Source organism: Rosa rugosa, chromosome 7 (assembly GCF_958449725.1).
Source record: "Rosa rugosa chromosome 7, drRosRugo1.1, whole genome shotgun sequence".
Taxonomy (NCBI): Eukaryota; Viridiplantae; Streptophyta; class Magnoliopsida; order Rosales; family Rosaceae; genus Rosa; species Rosa rugosa.
The window spans coordinates 16338596-16346071 of NC_084826.1; positions in this window are offsets into that span (position 1 = coordinate 16338596).

Genomic DNA, 7476 nt, shown 5'->3' on the forward strand with positions numbered 1-7476 from the left:
CCCGCTCTAATTCCCCGACCCCAATTCCAGCTCCAATCCCATTTCCAACCCACCACTCAAACCCCCAATCTCTCACCCTCCTCTGCCTCTTTTGCTTCACCGAATCCTAACCAGAAACCCCAACCCCCAAACCGGATCCGCTCCAGTTCCCCGACCCCAATTCCAGCTTCGATCCCATTTCCAACCAGCCCGCCTCCACCGAGCTCCCCTTCCAACCCACCACACAAACCCCCAATCTCTCACCCTCCTCTGCCTCTTTTGCTTCACCGAATCCTAACCAGAAACCCCAACCCCCAAACCGGATCCGCTTCTAACGCCCCACTTGACTCACAAAATGGATCCGCTATCCCGACGGCACCACCACCCAAAACGCTATCACAAAATAGAATCAACGTGCTCTTCTTCCTCTTGGGAAGGCATACTGCTGTTATTCCTCTTTCTTCGCGGTGGAGCCATCTTGCAGGTCACAGCCTAGTCCCCAGTGAAGTCGCCAAAAATGTGAGGGAGTTTTTGCGTCTTGGATCTTTTGCAGCAAGGCCCTTTTGATTAAGCGAGACTAGGCCCAAGATTGATCAAAGGTTGGACCTGAGAACAACCTCGTTGTGACCAGCTAGATGATAATGGCAGTGATTACACTAGATAATAACGGCAGTGATTGGAAGCGATAGGATTAGATTTCACGAAAACAAAACTTACAGGTAGATGTGGTGTGGGAGCTAGATGCATGAGAGTTTAGCAGAGAGGGAGAATTCCAGCAGTAACATGATTTCTGGATTTTGGGTTAAGGTTGGTTGGGAAGAATTGATGGCTAGGGATTCAGAGATAAAGCTTGATCTCTTGCTTGATGTTTCTGGGTTGTTGTGGCTTGGTTTCCTACGGCAATGGACTCGCCCTTTTTAGTGGTGATAGACGGGGAGGATTTGCGCCAAGAACCAGAGGCTTTGAAAGGGTATTCTCAGTTTTGATGGGATCATTCTAAAACTTTCAGCTTTTGTTTTCCCCATGAAATCAAAAGAGTGAAAGCTTGCTTTGGCTAAGTGGGTAAAGACCGGTGGCGCAGGTATAGGACGGTGATGGGGATCCCAGATTTCGTGCTGCTGTGATTTTGGAGAGATCATAATCCCTTGATTTGTGCTATTGTAAATTGTGATCACAAAAATCTAAGGATTATTGGAAATTGAGATAGGATTTCGGAGGATGAGAGTTGGGAAGCTTTTGTATAGACTTGGGGTTCTTACCAGAAATGGGTGGAGTAGTAATCCCAGCAACAACTTGATGGAACAACGTTCCTGATTTGGGGAAGACGACTCCAACAATTTTTTGGGCTACCGGTTCTAGTGTAGTGGACTTTGGGTAGGGGAATGACTCTAGTGGGCTCTAAGTCTTGTTGGGCTTGCTTTCATCTCTCTACTAGCCCATGTTAAGATATTGGCCCTCGAAGCATGAATTTTGGTTCCCAAGTCCAAAATTACCGACGGGCCTTATCATAACAATGGGCCTCGCACGATCCGTTACCTTCCACACCACATCCCGCCGTATAAGCCCCAAACGTAGCTTGGGTCTACGCGTATCGCGTGGTAAATAAGCGTGTTGGCTCATTTGGAAATCCCTGTCAATCGCTTGAATATTTAGGCATCCCGTATCGCTTGTTAAATAGAGAATTTCCTTTCGCCGCGAAATGGGCTTGCTTGAAGGCCCAATTAGGTTATGAGGTCGATGACTCGTTCCCTTTGCTTTGTCACTAGTTAAATTCGAACTTGTGGAAATTTGGGTATCAACAAACATTACATATTAATATAATGGGCTCGGCCCTACCCACCCAAAAAGCCCGTAAGGCCCTAGGCCTTGATTTTTAAGAGAAGCCCGGCCCTGCCAGGCCTGAAAAATAAAATAAAAAATATTATGGCCCGGCCCGAGCCCATTAATTTTGCCCTGCCAATTGACGACCCCTACATCAATCTTACAAGATTGACTAGGTCTTTCAACCCTAGCCCCAACAAAGTAACTACTCATTTATAATCATAAAAATTAGCATCAAATCTATAATATACATCAAGATAAATTAAAGAGTTGAAGGAAAGAATAAACTAGTTGAAGCTTGATAAATTGATGGCTAGCTCCTCCTTGTCCTTCTTGATTGCCCTTAGACCCTCCTTGATGGTGGAATTAATGGATTATGAACTTATTAATGGCGATGATGAATGGAATGGTGATGAAGATATGATGCTTCTTTGGCTAATTTTGAGTGGTAGTGATTGAGTTTATGGTGGTGGAAGATGGTAGTTGTGGTGTTGATGATAGAGGAGATGTAGTAGTAAGGGGAGTATGGGTATTATGGGTTTGATTTTGGGAGATGAAGATGTAGGTTTTGTGGTGGAGATGGAGATTGAAATTAAGGAGACGTAATGGGGTGGTATGGGTAATTGACTTGCTTGTAGGGGATGTGATGCTTAAATAGATGGAGAGAGAGGTGTGAAATTATCACTAGAAGCAAAAGGGAGCAGTTACAGCCTTGTAAGAAGCATGGAGAAAGAGTGTTTGAGTGATAATAGATCCCAAAATCAAGGAAAAAAGGTAAGGAGGGAGTGGTGTAGATTAGGGTAGGTAATGATGAAGAAAATATGGTGATTACACCCTAAAACATGGAAGATTTTTGGGTGATGATGATGGTGGACTTTTGGGTAATATGGAGAGTTGAGATGGTGTGGAAAAAAGGGTAAATGGATGGAGTTGATTTTGAACCAAAATGTTTGGGATTTGGTTGTGATAGAATGATGATGAATGGATGTAATGGAATAGGTATAATGTTACTCCTCCTCCTTACTCCTCCCTGAACATAGCCGAAAAATACATGGCACCACACCATGAGTGGTGGTGGGCTGCCATTTGTGGTGGTTCCCGGGAATTTAGAATTTAACATTTTGCTCCACATTTGACCGTCATTCTTCCTAGCTCCAATTCTTCACTCCCCAAAATGAATGTTTCCTTCTCTCTTACAATATTCCTAGATAAATAAGAAAATGATTTAGTGAAATTTAAAATAGACTCAAAAACAAGTTAAATTCAATATTTAGGGGAATGCATATTATGGTCTAACACGACCTATAACATTTTCTTTTATTTTATAATATTTTCTTAATTTTTATTATTTTTGTTATTTATTGATAAAATTTCATCTAAAATACTAAAACTAATTACAAAAGGGAGGTAAATGTGAAATTATCCTTTGAAATGGGACTTGTCCAATACACATGCTACTTTTTAATATGGAAGGTGGATGAAAGTTTTGCATTGGTACCATTTTGGACGAAATAAAAAAGTTTAGGTACTGGTTGTGATCAAAAGTAAAATTCAAGTACCATCGATAAAATAGGTATATATATATATATATATACAGATTTTATCTAGAGCGGAGCTCCGCTTTGAAATTAATGTGTGAAGTTCGAGTTTTTGGTCACTTTTTGGTCGCATACATCTCGGCCGTTCAGTTTTTAGGTACTACTGTATACATCATCTCTGCAAATTTTCAGCCAAATTGATGATCGTTAAGTTATCTAACTCGCTTGAACCAATGGACGGACTGAATCAGTCAACCTGAACCGTACTAGCTTTAAAGCAGTTATCAATGTCTTAACGATCATAAATTTGGCTGAAAATTTGCAGAGATGATCTATACACTAGTACCTAAAAACTAAACGGTCGAGATGTGGATATGCGACCGAAAAGTGACCCAAAACTCGAACTTCACACGTTAATTTCAAAGCGGAGCTCCGCTCTAGATAGGATCTGTATATATATATATATATATATATATATATATATATATATATATATATATATGATTAAATTCAGTTTACCCCCTGTGGTTTGGGGGTAATTTCATGTCAGTCCCTGTCCTCTCAATTTAATCAGTTTACCTCTCGAGTTTTCCAATTCTCATCAACCATGTCCATTCCTTCCAATTTGGACGTTAAGTTTGACAAAAAAGCCCACTTTAAGGGCTAAAATTGTCATTTCAAGAAAAAAAAAAACCATGACAAATTTTTTTTTTTTTTTTAATTTCTCTCTCATTGAAGAAGAAGAAGAATTTTTTTTTTTTTGGTCTTGGTTTTTTTTTTTTTAATTCTCTCTCATTGAAGAAGAAGAAGAATTTTTTTTTTAAATTGTCATTTCAAGGAAAAAAAACACCATGACAAAAAAAAAGAAGAAGAATTTTTTTTTTTGTCATGGTGTTTTTTTCCTTGAAATGACAATTTAAAAAAAATCATTCTTCTTCTTCTTCTTCAATGAGAGAGAATTAAAAAAAAAAAAAAAACCAAGACAAAAAAAAAATTCTTCTTCTTCTTCAATGAGAGAGAAATAATAATAATAAAAACCATGACAAAAAAAAGAAAAGAATTTTTTTTGTCATGGTTTTTTTTTTCCCCTGAAATGACAATTTTAGCCCTTAAAGTGGGTTTTTTTGTCAAACTTAACGTCCAAATTGGACGGATTTAATATATGTATAAGTTCAAGTACTGTTTATGATAATAACCCTAAAAGTTATGTTACTGAAATTGGAACTGAAAAGTTTTATGTTTATAATAATAAATGAAATTCTCCATGGAATCTAATACTCACCATTCAAGAATGCAATGACCACTTGCAATCTCAGTGCTTTACAGTGACAAATTATAACAAACATAATAAGCTCCTTTTTCTTAGAACCCATGCTAAATCAAATTTCTCCAATCTCAATAAACTTATTAACTTGTACAACACATTCGTGTTTCAAAAACCCATTTCCCCAATTGCAACAAATTCAGTTTATTGCAATGATCAATTTGCAAGAAACCGAGTTCTTTGCAGTTGCTTAAACCCAGTTCTTTGACCTAATTGCTTAAACACAAGCAAATACAATCGGATCCAATACAATCACCAATTAGAACAACTTTCTTAGAACACCCATATTCATCATTCTCATCCTAGCAGGAAAAAAGCAATCAATCTAAATAAGTATAAGAATTGTTCATCCTAGTGGGACTCTGTTGATGGTCATGCATATATGGATAGAAAGGGCAAGCTAGAAGTTTAAACCAAAGAGCAGAAAAAGGAGGAGACGAAGAAGAGAATCAGAAGGAGAAGAAGATAGAGGAAGATGACAGGATGACCAAAAGAGAAGGGAAGGAAGATGGAGGAAGAAAGTAGAAACAGAAGCAAATATGCCAATCTGGGGATGAGGATAGAGAAAGAGAACAAGAAGATAGAGAAGAAAGAGAAATAGATGTCTTGAACTCTTGATCTTTTTTAAATAAGGACTAATTTCAGTTTATCCCCTGAGGTTAGGGGTCGTCATCATGTTAGTCCCTCTAGTTTCAATTTAATCATATTAGTCCCTGTACTCTCAAATTTCATCATCCGTGTCCAATTTCTACTATTCCGTCCAATTTGGACCGTTAAGTCTGACTTTTGAGGACTAAAATGGTCATTTCAAGACAAAAAAAAAACTAAAAACAAAAAAGATTTTTTTTTTCTTTTTTTCGTTTTTTTTTTTCTGTTTTTTTTTTCATTTTTTTTTTCTTTTTCTTCGCTTATTATTATTATTATTTTTTATAATTTTATCTTCAACCTATACACCACAAGTTATAATTGGTTTATAAAAACAAAAAAAAATACTCTAGGTGGTTAAAAAGCCGCTCGCTGGTCTACGATATTTGTGATATATCTCCGATAAAGTGAAAAATTTTAGGATATATCTGTAAAATATATTTATAAAATATAATAGGTTTATAAAGTGAAGAATAATAGGATATATCCCCAACAAAGTGAAGACATATATGTAAAATATGATTAAAAAAATAAATACAGATATTTCTTTACTTTATTGGGGATATATCCTAAAATTCTTCGCTTTATCAGAGATATACCACAAGTTATAATAGGTTTATAAAAACAAAAACAAAAACAAAAAATACTCTAGGTGTTTCTTTTTTATTTTTTTATTTTTTATTTTTATAAATTTTTTCTTCAACCTATACACCACAAGTTATAATAGGTTTATAAAAAAAAAAAAAAAATACTCTAGGTGGTTAAAAAGTCGCTCGCTGGTCTACGATATTTGTGATATATCTCCGATAAAGTGAAAAATTTTAGGATATATTTGTAAAATATATCTATAAAATATAATAGGTTTATAAAGTAAAGAATAATAGGATATGTCCCCAATAAAGTGAAGAAATATTTGTAAAATATGATTAAAAAAATAAATACAGATATTTCTTCACTTTATTGGGGATATATCCTAAAATTCTTCGCTCGCTGGTCTACAATAATTGTGGAACATCTCCGATAAAGCGAAGAATTTTAGGATATATCCCCAATAAAGTGAAGAAATATCTGTATTTATTTTTTTAATCATATTTTATAGATATTTCTTCACTTTATTGAGGATATCTTAAAATTCTTCATTTTATAAACCTATTATATTTTACAGATATATCCTAAAATTCTTCGCTTTATCGGAGATATATCACAAATATCGTAGACCAGCGAGCGGCTTTTTAACTACCTAGAGTATTTTTTTTTGTTTTTATAAACCTATTATAACTTGTGGTGTATAGGTGAAGACAAAATTATAAAAAAATAATAATAATAATAATAATAAGCGAAGAAAAAGAAAAAAAAAAACAAGAAAATAAAAAAAATGTAAAAAAATAAAACAGAAAAAAAATGCAAAAAAAAAAAACGAAAAAAAGGAAAAAAAAATCTTTTTTTTTTTAGTTTTTTTTTGTCTTGAAATGACCATTTTAGCCCTCAAAAGTCAGACTTAACGGTCCAAATTGGACGGAATAGTAGAAATTGGACACGGATGATGAAATTTGAGAGTACAGGGACTAACATGATTAAATTGAAACTAGAGGGACAAACATGATGATGACCCCTAACCTCAGGGGGGTAAACTGAAATTAGTCCTTTAAATAAAATACTCTAAACAAATAATAAAATAATATTCAAATTTGACCTATTCGCTGGAGTAAAAATTTGTCAAGATGACATTTGACACATCTGCTTTCAAATTTGAATTTGACACAAGCATTTTGACATCAAGGGAACCTAAATCAGAGATATATAAATATAAAGCTTGAGCAGCAAAGAGAGGTAGAGCCTTGTTCTAGATTGCAGGTTGAGAGAGTTTGTGACCTATGTTGGCAATACATCAGCTAGAAAATTTGATTCTCACCAAACATGCTTGAAGAATATATGTTCAAAAGCTTGACTAAGATTGCAGATGTCTTTGACCAGGAATCTAATTCTCCAGGGAGTAGTAATATGATTATTAATGCTGTCAATTAAAATCTTTCAATCACCTTCGATTTATATCCAATTGAAACCATGTATATAACTTATAAGCCGCTAATAGTCCTGCACGTAAAGCTTGAGCTTGTGCAACTATAACATTAGTTTTTCCAACATTTTTAGCTGAAGCTAGAATAGGAG